The sequence below is a fragment of the Typopeltis vanoorti genome, chromosome 4 (genome assembly GCF_054136105.1).
Source record: "Typopeltis vanoorti isolate ZY-2024b chromosome 4, IOZ_Tvanoo_1.0, whole genome shotgun sequence".
Classification (NCBI taxonomy): Eukaryota; Metazoa; Arthropoda; class Arachnida; order Uropygi; family Thelyphonidae; genus Typopeltis; species Typopeltis vanoorti.
The window spans coordinates 68,805,711-68,821,889 of NC_143552.1; the positions used below are offsets into that span (position 1 = coordinate 68,805,711).

Here is a 16,179-nt window from a genome sequence, read left to right on the forward strand (position 1 = left end):
GATACAGAGAAAATGTTTCAGCACTTGGCTAGAGAGACCAGAACAAGAGGTCATCCCTGGAAGTTGAATAAAAGTGTGGTTAGTAGGAGTGTGAGGATTAGATTTTTTGCATTAGAGAGCTGTGAATGGGTTGCCAGAGTCAGTTGTGAGTACTTTGTCTGTTAATGTGTTCAAAGAGAGAGGTATGATAGATTGTGTGGTAGTTTGGGTCTTCTGCAATGAGACTTCGAATTCCATACAGGTGTTCATACAATAATAATAATAATTTGCTGTTTTGGCTAATCTTTCTCTTATTCCATATAAATTTAATTCAACTGTCTCTCTACCATACCAGATTTGCTTATACTGTTGTTTTATATTTTCAAATTTAATTTGCTACCTTCACTAAAATCTGCACCTAAATAGCAGAAATATTTTACTTTTCTATAGGTTCTCCAATGCCATTGAGAATGCAGCTGAAATTCTATATTCCTGCCCTATTTCATAATTTTGGACTTTTTTTTTTATTGCTGATTTTCATGGCAAATTTGTTATTCAATTTAGTTAGAGAATCCTGTTGCACTTGATGTGTTAAGGAATACAACATACATCTTTTCAATATGGCATTCATTGTTTTCCTACTTTAGAACTAAGTGACTGTTACAATTTCAAATCCTCTATATACTCTTACATAAATCCAGAACCAAAATGAAGATATAACATCTGCATAAAGCAAAGAGCTAAGTTTGATATCTCCAATTCTAATGTCATTACTTTCTTTCAAAATGCATACAGATGATGAGTAAGAGTGGAAATAATGTACTTCCTTGTCTTTCTCCTGATTTATTATCAAACCATTTTTCTGTATTTGCTGTGCTTACTTACAACTTAAATACAGACTACGTATTGGTCTTTATAGTTCCATTTGCTTCATATAATGGTAGTGTTCTGAAAAGCTTTTCTCTGGGTAATTTGCTGTACCTTTTCCAAATCTAATCTACAAAACTTAAGTACAGATCCCGATTATATTCCCATGGTTTCTCAACCATTTCTCGTAGAGAGAAAATCTGATCTTGACAATTTATTTGGTCTGAACTCAGCTTGTTCTTCTTCAAATTTTTCTTCCACAATTTTTCTCTTCTTTTCAAGTATACTTGCATAAATCTTACCTGGAATACTTAGCAGAGAATTTCCTCTATAATTCTCACGTTCAGCTTTATTCCCTTTTAGATAGGAACTATGATAGCTCTACTCCAATCGTGGAATTTGACCCTCTGAATTACACAGTGTGACCACTGCAAAAGTTTAATATCCCCATATTTAAGCATTTCTGGTTGTATATCATCTACTCCAACTGCCTTTCCTTGTTTCAAGTTTTTGAAGGTGTTTTTCTACCCCAAGCATTGATATGTACTTCTGTTTGTATTCCTCTTGAAAATTTTCTTCTACTGTTATGTAACTGCTTGTTTTGTTTAACAGATTTTCAAAGTAATTACTCCATACATCTAGGATATTGTTATCTTCAGTTTTCATATCACCTTTATTATCTTTAATTCCTTTTGCTGTATTTATTCTTTCCTCCATTTTTGTTTCAATAGTCTCAAGAATATTTTGCCACTTTCCTGATATTTATTTTCTATATTCTTACCAAAATCTTCTCACAGCTTTTGTTTGACTACTTTTATGCATATCTTAGCTATTTTACATTTTTCTCTATATTCTTTTAGGGCATCTATTAACTTATTTGCTAGGAACTTTTAGTATACTTTCTTCTTGTGTAGGATTTATTCTTTAACATCTTGTGTCCACCATTGTGTTCTTATTTTTCTATCTGTACAGACAACTTCACAACATACTTCCTTAGCTAAATCAATCGATGTCTTCTTAAGAGTTTACCAAGACTGAGACTAAGGTGTGGTTCTTGTTTTTAAACTGTTTCAGTTTTTCTTTAATTATGTTGGTATAGTTGAGTCTATAGTTTACCTGTAAAAGCTACTGAACTTTAATTCTTTTTAAATCTTTTTTATATGCTCTTCTTTTCAATATGGTATTCATTTTTTCCCTACTTTAGAACTAAGTGACTGTTACAATTTCAAATCCTCTGTATACTCTTATATCCAGAACTAGCATGAAGATATCACTATCAACAATGATATAGTCAATGAGGCTTTTCTCATTCTTGTCACATAAACTTGTGCACATCTTTATGTTGGAACAAGTCATTACTAACATGGTGTTAGTAATGACTTGTCCATATCCTGAGCAGAAATCCAGCTGATAATTACCATTATTATTAGCACTGACCTTTCCAAAATTTCCCCCAAACATTCCTGTATGCTTGTTAGAATTCATTTCCTACTCTGCTATTCAGATCTCCAACAAGGACCACTTTTTCCATTTTTTTTTTTTTTTTTTTAATGTCAGCTGCCTGCTCAAATGACTTGCAAAATACCTCCACTTCTTCCTTAAGAGAACCTTCTGTGGGATCACGGACACAACTCCTTCCTTTCACCGATAAAGATGTTTGAATATATAACATCCTATACCTATTATTTAAGTAAGATCTCACTTGATTTTGTTATCTTTGTCTCAGTAATGCCAATTATATGAATGTGGTACTTTTCCGGTTCTTCAAGTTCAATTTCCTTTCCATTAATACTCCTCATACTGATGGTTCCTATCTTCAGTTCTTTTTCATTGTTCCCTGGTTCCTGGTTCCCTGATGAAAACAGCAGGGACCTTGTTTAACTGGGGGACACCCTAGCTGGCATGAAATCTCATCGTGTGTTACACCATCATATGCATGCATTTATGGTTTAAGCCAATAGAGAGTACAATAAGTAGGTCAGCTAAGGTGCAAATTGTCAGCCCATCCTCATTTGTTCAGCACCCAGTGGATACCTATTTATTGGGTGCAGGTGCATCATATGAAAGTGAGGATTGGACATTAGGTCAGAAGCCTCAGTCAGTTCTCCACATTCTTTAAAAGTGATCGGGAGGTCTCTTCTCAGCTATTTGGCTAATAACAAGAGCCTTGTTATATCTGTGCTTTCTCTCAATTTTATATTATCTTTATCTTTAGTATCTTAAGTTACTAATTATCAGTTATTTCATTAGCCGACAAATTTATATTATTTTATGACTGCAACATCCGGCAACTGAATTCTGATATACTATTCTAGGATACTAAGATAAAGAATGTAGGGATCAAGAAGTTTGCAGTCGTGGTCCCGTTTCTTATGTTACTAATGGATTTCCCTCTAATACATGGTTCGTGATTTTCCAAGCGGTAATTCAATCCACAGAAACATGACAAACTCAGTTGGTTTATACATAAGAAAATACATTTATTTTGACACAAGCATAGAAATACATTTTAGTTAAACCTTCAATTCTAAAAGAGTCTGAGTTCCCTCCCTTTTCTTAAATTAACACATCCAAAAAAAGTTCTACACTATAATTTCTTATACTGACAAAATCTTACACTTCTATATATATCTATTCTCAGACTCTGTTAACTAATACTAAATTACCTATTACTATCACACACATAAATTACATATATATACAAGCCAATTCTGCAATTCTTGCATAGATTTCATGAGATAGCATTCCTTCTTATATTCAGACTTTATCCCCCCCCCCAAAAAAATTTTAGTTAGCATTCAAATTAAACTTTAACATAATGACATTTATTTCCTTCTCTCGACACAAACAGTCCGAAGCCTAGGTTTCCTATTCGGCTCAAGCCTAAGATGCCTTTTATTCCTTAGAAGTAGATAAAATGTCCAAATGCAGTGTCTAAAGACAGTTCTTTAGACACTGCACGGAATTTGGCTGTTTTCTCAAAGTTCAGTTTCTCCTTCCTCCATGGTTACTCTAACTTAATACAAAAGGTTTCTGCTTACCGTTCTTGCTTTATCTGGTGGATTTAGGACCTTCTCATCTGGATATTCGGATCTTCTCACTATATTTTCTTTAATGGCAGTTTCGCTATTCTTTTGTTCTACTCGAAAAGAAGCTCTTACATTGACTTATACACTGACCAATAGAGAATAGCGAATGTGAATAGCTTGCATGGCGGCAAGCTTTCCACAGCTACTCAGCTTTCCGCTCAGGAAACCAGGAACCGAAGAAAACGAGAAGAGAAGAGAGCGATTCAAATCCCCGCCGAAACCTATATACTACAAAACAGCGCCCTCACTCGGTGGTGTCATCATGCGTACAGCGGCAGCAGATTGGATACCACGGCCACAAACTGTCTTTGACATGGCCTAAAACTTGTATTAGCTTATACACATCTTTTTAGCAATTATATATGATTTTCTATCTTAAATTAATTTACAAACATTCCCTATTCAGTTTATGGGCTTCTTTAACATTACTTAAATTTTACAAAACTGCACATATACATGTTCTTAGGTCATTACTAGGCAGATTTTCTATCCGGAGGTATAAGCATGTCCTTATCCATCCCTTCTGAGGTTACCTTATGTTGGATCGGAAAAAGGATGACTCATCAAAAGTGAATCGGCACTTTTTCCGACACAACAGGCCTCCGCTCTATTGGAAAGTAGGGTCCTCCACTTTCCAGCTGGTGGAAGTGACTGTGAGGTCACTCCTACCAACTGGAAAGAGATTCAACACCCCAGACCCTCGATTCTTGCATACCCTCTTATGTACTGTCTAAAGTAGCTCTCCCTCAAAAACTAGAAATTCATTCTTTGCACCATGATATACTCTCTCTCTTTATTCCATATACTCTATTACTATAATTAAAGTACCTCATAATGACTGCCCTTTTTTTATTTGATTAGCAAATCTGCCTACACATTTTCTTGTCTCTGATCTCCAATTTGTCAGGTCTATAGCAACATCCAATAAATATTTCATCCTGTCTATTTCTACCTCACACCAAATACTCAAAACCATTGCCAATATTTCTTTCTTGCATCTCTACCTCGTGAGCGTAACCCAACTGTTATTATCAACAACATTCCCCTCCCCCCCTTTCCCCACTCTTTCTTACTTTCACAAAAAACACTGTTGGAATGCCACCCTTATCCAACCACCTCTCACTTATTCCAATAATTTTAGGTGAAAATCAATGCAACATTTTCATTCCCCTTATTTCTGAGATGCTGGCATTTGTAAATAAACAGGTAGATAAATAAGTAGTTCATTTCTGGGTCAGTAAGAGCCATGCTATAAGACACTACTTCTTAGACATGTCTCCTCTACTTATGTTCTTTACCATTCCCCCTCTATCAATGCCCCTTGTATCCCAGGCCATTCTTTTCCTTTGGTCTACCCACATACACATTCACCACTGCTTCCAGCATCCACCCTCATGCAGTATCACTTTATCCTTCCCCATTTCTTTTTCTTACATTCCAGGTCACTATGCCATTATACTGTTTATAAGCATAACTGCTAGTCAGAATGCAATATCTGTTACATTGGATCCACCATTTGTCCTGCTTAATAGAACAGTATCAGGATTGTAACATTCCCATACCACGTCACTTACTCCTCACTCTAAGAAAAAAACACACCAGCAACAACAGACAATTCCACCAATGAGATATCCTTACATGCATACAATCCAATCATACCTCTGAAAATGAGGTCACCATTATCGATTTCAAGAAAATGAAACCAAAGTATGATGCTCTAATTCTTTTTCAGTTCTTTTAAATTCATAGTGTGCTTAATTTCTTTTTTTTTTTTGTGTGTGTATTTTTCAGTTATCCAATAGGTATTTCTACACTTAGTTATCAATCCTTTATGTTCAACACTTCTAATTGCATACAGTCTCAGCTAACTCCTGTACTAAGTAATATGCCATCTTTACCTTCAAAAAATGCACACAGGTATATCAAATTAACCACGTCGCTGTCAATATGGATAAAATACATCACTCTTCTACACTTCATATCCATCACATATTTCAATGTAATATCAATGGTATTACAATTTTAATATGCACTTTGCATCCATGGTAACTTGGACGTGTATATACGTCCTGACTGGTTGGGTGGTTAATAATCTCTTCCTTAACTAAATAAATCTCATTTAATTAGATCTCTTTTAGCCTAGTTGTGATAGAGGGCTGATCAAATGCAAAAGTAGCTTTTTTTTTTTTTTTTTAAGTTGGATACTTTATTTTTTTGTTCAGTACTTCGGGGGTGGCATCAGAGTCACTATACACCACTTCATTCTGGTCTCTGCAAAACTACAGATATATGTCTAACAAAAAGAAAGACATATTTTTATGAAGCTCCTACCCATGAAAGGTTATAATATATTAGTTTATAATATATATTATAAACCTATAATATATTAACACTGTGGAATAGGCTAAAGATTTTCTTTATTTTATTTTTTATTTCATTTTTTTTAATCCAAAAATCCTGCTCTAAGAGACCAAACATGGAACTTTGTTCCGAGCCACTTCAGCCATCCAAATAAGGAAGGCAGTCTTACACTGGCTTATGAAATTCATCTACCACCTAAAGACAATCACAAACATCCATACTCCCAGTAGGAATCTAACCCACAACTTGTTGGTTGGAGAGTGGATACACTAACCACTCAGCCAACAAGGCTGGCAATAGACATTCTAGTTTTCTATACTGATAAATAGACATATTATTACAAAAAGTGTATGCAGATCATGAAAATGTTAATGAATAAAATAACATTCTTTGAAAACCAAAATAAAACAAAATTCTAAATTCTAAAAAAGAAATAAATCCTTGTAAGCACAACAAATTGTACAGGCTGATTTGCTCACTAAATGCTCAGCACATATATAATTCATGCCATGAGCACACCAATCACGTGAATACACATTTCAATGGATTTGCCTCACTTTGTAATCACATTTAAGCTAACACACACACAAATTTCTGATTATTTATTTATTTTTTTTTCCAACAAATCTCTCTCTCTCTCTTTCTCTCTCATTTTGTTCTCAAATCAAGATAAAGACATAAATGCATACACTGAACTGTAAATTACTGAATATTTATTTAGGATGTATTTTGCTATTTACACAAAGCATCTTACTTTTTTTTTTTCTTTTTTTTAATCAATTACCATATGATGGACTTGGTAACTAATGTTATGAATTCTTATCAATAGCTGTTTTGCCTTGAGTCAGGAATGTCTGTACCATTTTTAGGGATGTCCTGATGCTGTTTTGTTATGCGATAATATACTTCTGCTCTATGCATTTCCAACTGGCATACTAAAATTATTAATCACAATTATGTATTTTCTTGCAAGTATACATGAGGATATATACAGATATATATGGACTCAGAGACTTCAGAAATATGATCTGTATGTTTGCATGTGTGCATGACATTCTCAAAAGTATTCTGTCACCCAGACAGTAAAAACTGATAAGTCAATTAAATCTTAGATCCATTCCTGGTCTCAATGTGATCAAAAAATTATTTTTGATCACAATGAGGGTGAGGATAATGAGCAGAATGTGAATGAAAAAGTAAAAGTAGGGTAAGCTTGAAACATTATGAAATTTTCAAAGATGGTGTTAACTGGGAGGGTGAATGGTGACTAAGAGTAGGTAGCTTGCAGAGAGAGGAGAGAGAGAGATAGATGAGCTGAAAGAAAAAGTGGAATGTCTCAGAAATGAGTTGAGAAGCATAAAAGAAGAGATTAGGTGACTGAAAAAAAATGAAATCAAAGTCAATCAGGATAGGAGTGAGAGAGTGTTATGGGAATGATAGAAGAGGAGAGAATAGGAGAGACAGTAAAAGAGAGGGAATGAGAAAAATGAGAGAGAGAGAGAGAGAGCGAGTGCAGGTAAGTAGGGGAACAAAGAAAGAAAGTGTTAGGGGAGGGAGAGAGTGAGGGATGAGGTGAGCAAGGATGAAAAGAAACAGAATGGTAAGACATGTGATGTATGGAGATTCAATGATCCATGGTGTGCAAGACAGAATGCCTGAGACGTGTTTGCCTAGAGAATGGGTGTTCCACCTGTCGATCGCAGAGTGGCTTTTGGTCGATCTCTTATGTATTCCGCCTTCCTTACAAATTTAATTAAAACTGATAACATAATATTTTATTTATCATTGTTTTGTATTATTTTTAATTCGCTTTAAGTGTATTGCTATTGTTTATTTATTTTTCGTTAAAATTCAAATCAGTAATTTTCTTGTAAGTCCAGGTAAATGAATTAATTTGGATCAGTGGAAGTCAAACAGCGAGCCGAGTGAATACGATTATAAGCAAAGTGTAAAAACTCGACTGTAGCTTAAATATTAAATATTCCAAAGCACATTACATCGATTTTTTACTTAGGTTAAGTCCCATGTGAATGTTGTAAAAAAATAAACTTTGTTTGTCTCGGTATAGTTTGCATTAGATGTTTTGTAAATAACTCTTTTGAAGCTAACTGTATATACTGCTTTAATAAGAATATGTTAGAGTGTTAAAAACAAAGGCAATGTTTTTGTCGCAGAAGCAGTACATGGCGGCATTGGAAAGATTGTTATTGAAACTGTATTTTTTCAATAACAATAATATATATGAGAAAGGCTTGCAGGCTCTAAGTGTAAACATCTCCGAAGTCAGTCAGAAAGAGTTCAAACAACTTTCCGATGGCCGTCAACTTACAAAATTAAGATGAAAGCCTCATACTGATTCTTTGGGGGTTAGCAAACTTCATGCGAGGTCTCAGAGGAGGCCTAATAAAAAGGGACTGAAGCAGACAGAAGGGGTCCCGGTTCCAGAATTGCTGTCAGAGAGGAGGGCGCCCAGTCCAGAGTCGCTGTCAGAGAGACTGCCAGGATCCATGTTGCTTGAGAGAGGAGTTTCCCACTTCCATAAAGGAGCTTCTTGGTTCGAGACGTCACTTGAGAGAGACTACTTCTAGGCCACACACAAGGTTTCAAATTGCCGAAAGGAAGAATTCCAATTACCGGAGAAAAGTGTCCAGGCCAGGTTAATGTCAGACATTCACCAGTGTTGTGTTTTCATTACAATTTGATGAATCAAACGACTTCTAATATTGCTCAGTTAATGGTATTTATTCGCATGGTATCTCAAGATTATTCAAGTAAAGAAGAACTTTTGAAAATTATACCATTATTGGGAAGGACTAGGGGAGAAGACATTTTTTCGGCATTTGATGAATTTGTGAAACAACACAAACTTCTGCTTTTTAAACTTGTGTCTATTACTACTGATGGTGCTCCTGCAATGATAGGTAATAAATCAGGCTTCATTTCATTATCTAAAAACGATGACAAATATCCAGATTTTTTAACGTATTATTCACCAACAAGTACTGTGTAGTAAAAGATTAAACACAAAAGATATTTTGAATATTACATTTAAAATTGTAAATTCTGTTCGAGGAAAAGCCCTGCAACGGCGGTTATTTAAATTACAGGCAGATGATGATAGGGAACTTCTGTTGTGCAATAATGTTCGCTGGCTCAGCAGAAGTCAATTTTTAGAGAGATTTCTTGTTTAATGATTAACAAGAAACGATTGATGTTTAAAGATTAACGAAAAAAAATTTTCTTGATAAAAAAGGAGATATTTATCCACAATTGAGTGATAAAAGATGGTTGTTGCACTTATCATTTTTAGTAGATTTCTGTACAAAATTAAGCAATTTTAAAAAAGGCAGAGATAAAAATTTAATTGACATGTTAAGTTCAATAAAAACTTTCCAACAATACTTACTTTTATTAAAGAAAAATATAAATGACCATGAATTTAGACATCTCCCATATTTATTAAAATTTTTTAAACAAAATCAAGAAATGTTTCGCTATCATTTAAAAGAATTTATTCGTGAAATAGAATTAGTTGAGGAAGAAATAAAATTCAAGATTTAAAGATTTTAATAAAACTGAAATGATTATATCTTTTATCAATAATTCATTTCAAGAAAATTGCACATCACAGAAATTTTAAATAAAATTAGTGGGCTGTTTGATATAAACCAAGCTGAAGTAGAACTTGAGATAATAAACATTCAGAATAATGTTAAAATCAATTAACAATGAAGTCATTTGGAAGTATGCACATGAAAAATTCCCAATATTAACTGACATTGTGCGAAAAATTCTGTGGTGTTTCGGATCGACATACTTCTCAGAATCCGCTTTTTCAAATATGACCGTCATAAAAAATCAATTAAGAAACCAAATTACAAATGATCATTTGGATGATTGTCTGCAATTGGCCACTTCTTCATATCAACTTGACTATAAAAATATTGCAAGGTTCGAACAATGCCAAATTTCACATTAACTTTTTTTCTTTTTTAATCAACCAGCATTTCCTGTGACTTGTGAGTTTGTAATCAATCTGTCGTGTTTTCTAACTTTCATCATCATCAAATTCCTGCCATGTACCCTCAAGGGGTGTACAGGATATGACAGTACTACATGAAAAAATTACATCATTACTAACTTCCTATCTACAATTTTCCTCCAAATCAGTCTGTTACTTGTCAAGACTCCAACATTATCAGATCTTATATTTCTATCCTCTAAGGTACTTTGTACCATATCAATCCACCTATATCTTGGTCTTCCTCTGGGTCTTTTTCCTGCCAACCTGGCAGAGAACACTTGTTTTGCTAACCTTTCCTCTCCCATTCTATTTAGGTGACCATACCACCTGAGATTAGCTCTGCTAACACATTCCTGGATGCTGACAATGTCAAGTTCTTTCCTAATATCCTCATTTTTAATATGATATTGCCATTGATGCCATCTGTTCATACCTCTAATTTTTCTCAGGACTCTCACATCTGCGGTATCTAGTCTTTGGTCAAGTGTTTTACTTCTGACCCAGCTCTCAGATCCATAAGTTAAAACTGGTTTGAACACTGTCTTGTATACAGCTAATTTAGTGTTCCGACTAATTTCTCTTATTCCATATGAATTTATTCAACTGACTTCCCACCATACCAGCTTTGCTGATTCTGTTGTCTATTTCTATATTTAATTTACCATCTTCAGTAAAAATCGTGCCTAAGTAGCTGAAATGTTTTACTTGTTCCACAGGTTCTCCATTCACAACACAGTTGACATTTTCAATGATTCTGCCTATTTTCATTGTCTTTGTCTTTTTATTGCTGACCTTCATACCATATCTATTACAACAGCTATTCAATTTAGTCAGAGAATCTTGCAGACTTGTAGCAGATTTATTTAGAAGTATAACATCATCCACATAAAGCAAAGAGCTGACATTAACATCTCCAATTCTGATATCAGGTTTAATACCACTTTCCTTCATAATGTGATCCATATAGATAATGAATAACAGAGGGGATAATGTACATCCTTGTCTCACACCAGATTTAACATTAAACCATCTTCCTGTACTTCCTTCAATTCTAACTGCTGACTTACAACTCAAATAAAGACTAAGTATTGCTTGATATAATGCCCCATTGACACCATATAACTGTAGCATATTGAATAGATTCTCTCTTGGCACCTTGTTATATGCCTTTTCCAAATCGACAAAACTTAAATACAGATCTCTGTTATATTCCCATGTTTTCTCGACTATTTGTCGTAAAGTGAAGATCTGGTCCTGACAGCCTCTACTTGGCCTGAATCCAGCTTGTTTTTCACCAAGCTTTTCCTCCACAATTCTTCTCAACTATTTCTCAAGTATACTTGCATAGATCTTGCAGGAACACTCAGTAGGGAAATACCTCTGTAATTCTCACATTCAGTTTTATTTCCCTTTTTATATATGGGTACTATGAGAGCTTTACAGAAATCATCGAGAATTCATCCCTCTGTCCAGGCTTTCTGAATTATGCAGTGCAGCCACTGTAGGACTTTCATAACACCATACTTCAGCATTTCTGGTCGAATATCATCTACTCCTGCTGCCTTTCCACATTTCAAGCCTTTGATGGCTTTTTCTACTTCAAGTATGGATATGTATTCCTGACTGCACGCCTGGTCAGTGTTTTTTATCACTGTGCTGTCATCACTGCTTGTTTCATTTAGCAGTTTTTAAAAGTATTTACTCCATACTTCAAGGATATCTTTTTCTCCCATTTTCATGTCACTTTATCATCTCTAACTCCTTTTACAGCACTTTTTCCTCGATTCCTAAGCTTCTTCAATAACCTCCAGAATATTTTACCACCTTCTTGATATTTATTTTCTATATTCTTGCCAAAGTCCTCCCATGACTTTTGTTTAGCTAGTTTTACACACTGTTTCGCTTTCTTACATTTGTCTCTGTATTCTGTAAGAGTAAAAGCTGACTTATTTGCCAGGAACTTTTGATATGCTTTCTTCTTTTCCTTCACTGCCTCTTTAACTTCCTGTGTCCACCAGGGAGTTCTGATTTTTTTTATACTTACAGACCTCACCACATGCCTCTATGGCATAATCAATCAATGTTTTCTTCAGAGTTTGCCACTGAATCTCCAAGGTTTGATTCCTGTTCTCAAACTCTTTCATTTTTTCTTTAATAATCTTTGTGTATTTTAGTCTACAGTTCACATCTGAGAGCTGCTCAACTTTTATTCGCTTTAAAACTTTCTTACATGTTATTCTTTTCAATATGAAATTCAATTTTATCCTGCTCAAGACTAAACAGTGATCACTTCCAATTTCAAATCCTCTGTACACTCTGGTGTCCTGCACCAGGGAGAAAACATCACTATCCACAATAACATAGTCAATGAGACTTTTCTTATTCCTAGCCTCTTCTCTCCATGTGAATTTGTGCACATTTTTATGTTGGAACATGGTGTTAGTAATAACCAGTCCATGTCCTGAGCAGAAATCCAACAGATATTTGCCATTATTATTAGCTTTGCTCTTTTCTCCAAATTTTCCCAAAATATTTTTGTATGTCTCACAATCATTTCCTACTCTGCTATTTAGATCCCCAACAAGGACCAACTTTTCCTTTTTCATTGTGTCAGTTGCTTTCTCTAAAGCCTCGAAAAATTCCTCCACTTCTACCTTAGTAGAAGTGGAGGAATTTTTTTGCCTATGGTCCCACCTTCTGTGGGACCATAGGCACAAATAAGTCTCATTGTCCAGTTCCCCATTCTCATATTTGCCCACATTACTCTACTTGAGACTGACTGCCATTCAAGAAGATTAGCCTCGTATTTTGTGTTGAATACTATGGCTACTCCTTCTTTTCCTTGATTGTCATTGCCTGAATATAACATTTTGTATTTATTGCTCAGAAAGATCTCACCAGTTTTGGTCTTTTTGGTTTCAGTCACCCCTATTATGTCGATCTGGTACTTATCTAATTCCTTGGCTAGCTCCATTTCTTTGCCATTCAGGCTTCTTACGTTGATAGTACCGATCTTTAACTCTGGTGATGTTGAGTTGGGGTTTGTTTTCAGATTTGTTCCAGTAGCTGACTTTTCGCTGTTCGCCCTGGTTCCCTGGCAAAAACAACGGGGGCCTTGTTTAACCGGGCGACGCCCCAGCCGGCATGAAATTTTGTCGTGTTGTACCATTATTTTTTATTTTGGTTTAACCAATAAGAATACAATTTGGTCGGCTAAATCCCAAATTGCCAGCCCATCCTCGTTCGTTCAGTATCAAAGTAGTTACCCAACAGGGTGCACCACGAGAAGGTGAGGATTGGACATTAGGCCAGAAGCCCTGGTCGGTTCTCCGCATTCCTTTAAAGGCTATGTGGGGGTCTACTCTCAGTTATACCCTTAAGATTTGACCCTTAAGCACCCCGTTTTCTAACTTTGGTTTTCCAAAATAGAGAAATAAATATTTTATTCCAATATATTTGTTTTTTTTGTTGTATTAAAATATTTGTTGCATTAAAATAATTAAAAGTGATAAATAAATTTTTAAATACACAAAGTTTTTAGTTGTCTACTTCTTTTCAGTTTTAGTTGTTTATTTGTGCATAATCAGATATCAGGTTGGGGGAACGTGATCTATATAAGAGAGTAGATCGCCGAATAACTTATATATAAGAGAGTAGATCGCCGAATAACTTATATATAAGAGAGTAGATCGCCGAATATCTTTTTATAGAAAACTAGCTTGCGTAGTAAAAAAGGTTGAACACCACTGGCCTAGAGGAATAACAGATAGTGTGACTATGGTAATTAACCCTGGTGAAAGGGTGAATTAGATGACTGTAATGGTGGGCCCCTATTGACTCGAGAGGGATAGGGCAGGTTTGAAGCCTAGAAGTGTTTCAGATACTGAGTACTTTGGATGTCAATAAAGCAATGGGAGCAATGGAACTGGATGAGATTTTGCCATGGGTTTTGAGAAAATGTGCTTAAGAACTGACAGTTCCATTGACCTGGCTTTTCAATGAAAGTCTGGCCGTGGGATAGGTACCCAAGGAATGGAAGGAGGGTAACATAGAGCCATTGCATAAGGGAGGTAGCAGACTGGAAGTGTCAAAGTATAGATCAATTTGTATTTCATCAGTAGTTGTTAAGATCTTGGAGGAAATTAGTGAGGGAGCATTTACAGCATTGGGAAGATGAGGGTAATGTTATCTGTGAGAGTCAACATGGATTTGTTAAGGGACGCTCTAGCTTTAGTAATATGATTACCTTTTATAATAAAGTGACAAGAACAGTTAATGAGAGGGAAAGGCATATTCTGCCATTTTGTTTTTTATTTTATAAAGACATTTGACAAGGTACCACATGATAAGCTGATATTTAAGTAGCATCATATGGTTTTAGATGTCAGGTTAGTGAACTGGAATCAGGATTGGCTATCAGATAGTATTAGAGAGTATGGTGTTGTATGAGGAGCAATATCAAGGAGACAGAAAGTGGGGTCCCACAGGGACCAGTAATGGGACCTACATTGTTTAACCTTTATATCAGCAATATTGTCAATGGAATTGCAGGGGGATATTCAGTTGTTTGCAGATGATGTGAAGCTGGGAGGGGTTATTAGTAATAGAGCAGATGTGATAGCCTTGCAAGAGGATTTGAATAAACTGGACAGATGGACAAATGAATTGGGGGGGGGGTATCAGTTTAATGAAGCTAAATGTAAAGTCTTGAAGTTTGGGATACATCGATGGGAAGCTGCATACTCTGTGGGAGAAACTGTGCTGAGGCAAGAGATCTGGGAATGATGACTGATAGAAACCTGAAATTCAGGGACACATTGTAAAGGTGGTGAAAGTAACCCAGAGGATTGCTGCAATACTGAGAAAGATGCTGACCTGCAGAAATAAAAGAGTTGTCATTCCATTGTATATAGCTCTGATCAGACCACACCTGGCCTACTGTGCTCAAATTTGGTCCCCAGGATTTGAACGGGATAAATTAACCATGGAAAGAATGAAGAGGCAGGTAACAAAGATGGTATCTGAACTGTGCAATGTTAGTTATAAAGATATGATGAGGGAATGTGGATGCAGAGTTTGGCAGATAGGAGGAGGAGATTAGCAATCATCTAAAAGATATTTGGCGGGAGGACTAGGGGACATCCATGGAAGCTGGGCAAGAGCGTGATTAGTAAGGGTGTTAGAGCTGGGTTTTTTACTTTTAGAGTGGTGAATGAGTGGAATAAGCTGCCAGAGTCTGTTGTGGATGCTATGGCAGTGAATGGGTTCAAGGCAAAGTATGATAGATACTGTGTGAATATCGAATAGTTGTGATGGACATGATGTTTAGGGCCTCCCTCGATGAGTCTAAGGACTTCTTGGAGTCGCCTGTAATAATAATAATATGTGCTACCCTAAGATTTTGAATGAAACTGTACTGATGATAAAATTAATTCTGTTTCATTATATACACTCATCCCACAATGATTCTTTTGACTCCATGGAGGTCTGATAATAATACTTACAGCTGCGAAAAAGTGTAAAAGACCATACAAAAGACCATGGGTAGATGGTCTTTTGTATTACACCCTCAAAGTGCACATTAAGGTGACTTGATAGCTATATGTTTGCAATAATAAATTTAGTTTAATCCTTCAGGACTGAGATAAGGTAGTACAACACCGGGTCCAGTGTTGTACTACCTTATCTCAGTTGTACTACCTACCTTACCCGGTGTTGTACTACCTTACCTCAGTCCTGAAGATATTTTCAGGCGCAAACTTTGTTTGCTCACACTTGAATAAAGGATTAAACTAAATTTATTATAGTCTAACCAAGTGAAAAATAAACTCTCAAATATGTTTGCAAGTTTTCAATGTG

At 35.5% G+C, this 16,179-nt stretch overlaps 1 protein-coding gene across 1 annotated transcript in view; it reads right to left on the bottom strand.

Annotated features, from left to right (window-relative positions):
• Positions 1–16,179, bottom strand: part of LOC150107390 (uncharacterized) — a 339,311-nt gene that overhangs the window by 120,749 nt on the left and 202,383 nt on the right. The gene's annotated exons all lie outside the window — the stretch shown is intronic.